The sequence below is a fragment of the Urocitellus parryii genome, chromosome 4 (genome assembly GCF_045843805.1).
Source record: "Urocitellus parryii isolate mUroPar1 chromosome 4, mUroPar1.hap1, whole genome shotgun sequence".
Taxonomy (NCBI): domain Eukaryota; kingdom Metazoa; phylum Chordata; class Mammalia; order Rodentia; family Sciuridae; genus Urocitellus; species Urocitellus parryii.
The window spans coordinates 93503682-93505433 of record NC_135534.1 but is presented as its reverse complement, the minus strand read 5'-3'; the positions used below and the strand labels follow the sequence as shown (position 1 = coordinate 93505433).

The window sequence follows — 1752 nt, the reverse complement described above, 5'->3', positions numbered from 1 at the left end:
AAAAGTATAGATAATGAAGAAAATAAAACAGAACTTTCTTTTAACCACAAGGTTCTTAGAGTTATACTCTAGAATGGTACCTCATCATTAGCTGTATAAATGAGTATATCAACTAGTAACTTTTCTGTGCCTTACTTTTCTCATGTGTAAAATGGGGTTAATAAACATAATTCACCATGAGATGAATGTAAAAAAATAAATTAAATGAGATAAAATGTGAAGGACTGAGAAAGTGTCTTGCACACTTGCACACAGTGAGTATACTTAATATTTTTGTTGTTGTTTTGTTATTTGCAATACAGAGGGGGGTGAATCCAGGGCTTCACAAGTTAGGCAAATACTCTCCCATTGAGCTAAATGCCTAGCCCTTTTGCTTATTTTATTTTGTGATATGGTCTGGCTAAGTTTCCAGGCTAGCCTTAAGCTTATTTTGCTTTAGCTTCCAGAGGAGCTGGGATTATAGGTGTGCACCCCCATGCTTGGTACATCATTTTTTTTTTTGAAGTTTTTGTGCTTTTATTTAAGCACACACAAAAAAATGTGTGTGTGAACTGTCCACTCATTTTCTTCATTGCTCAGTCTGGCATTGGGACTGGTGACTCTGATGGCCAGTTTGGCTGCTCTTTCAACGATGGCTTTGCAGTTATTGGAGGAAACATTGTAAGCAATCTCAGCATAGTAAGATTTGTTGCACATGAGCAGCACTTCCAGCTCCTTGATATTGTGGACCAGGAAATTCCGGAAGCCACTGGGCAGCATGTGCTTTGTTTTCTTGTTGTTCTCATAACCAAATTTGGGCATCAAAATCTGGCCCTTGAATATTCTCTGCACCCTGTTGTTAATACTTCTGGGTTTCCACCAGTTGAGCTTAATTTTGACATATTGGTCTGACTGGTGCCCAATGAACTTCTTGGTACTCTTTTTGATGATTTTGGGCTTCATGTGAGGTCTGAGGGCAGCCATGATGCTGGATATGGATGGTGGTCACCTCTGTAGGCAGTGCCAAAGAAGAGAGGGGGAAGATATCGTGCCCATCAACTGCTTTTGATGATGGTAATGATGATAATAATGATGATATTGATGTTGATGATATTGATATTGATATTGATAAGACATTTGTCCTGCATTTTAGGGTTCTTTTTGAAAACTGTGAAAAGAAGGAATGGAGATAGTATGTGTTCAGTTTTCTTTTTCTCCTCCTCTCCTCCTTTTCCTCCTCCACCTTCTCCTTCTTCTTCTTTTTCTTTGTTTGCTTATTCTAATTTTGGGGTTGGAACCCAGGAACATTTACCACTGAGCTACATCCCCAGTCCATTTCTCATATATATATGTGTGTATATATATATTTGTGTGTGTGTGTGTGTGTGTGTGTATTTGTTTTTTTGAGACAGGCTGTCTTGAGTTGCTGAAGGTTTTTCTAAGTTTTATAGCCTGGCTTCAAACTTGCAAACCTCATGCCTCAGCTTCTGCAATTGCTGGGATTATAGGTATTTACCACCAGGCCTGGAAAAAGCTTTCTTATTTTCATAATATTATCTTACTAAATCCATACATCCCATTTGCAGAGGAAGGAAGTTATGAATTAAGTAGGTCATAACTGAGCAGAACAGATCCAGCAGTCTGCTGAGGGGCAGAGCCGCCCCCTCCCCCTGCACCTGCAGGGTAGGCAGACCTGAGACCCACCAGCAGAACAGGTCCAGCGGCCTGCTGAGGGGCAGACCCATCCCCTCCCCCCATGCTTGCAAAGTAGGC

General features: G+C 40.6%; 1 pseudogene; it reads right to left on the bottom strand.

The window, feature by feature from the left end:
* Window positions 1-516: 516 nt before the first annotated feature.
* On the bottom strand, window positions 517-963 carry LOC113189973 (large ribosomal subunit protein eL32 pseudogene; annotated as a pseudogene).
* Window positions 964-1752: the final 789 nt, after the last annotated feature.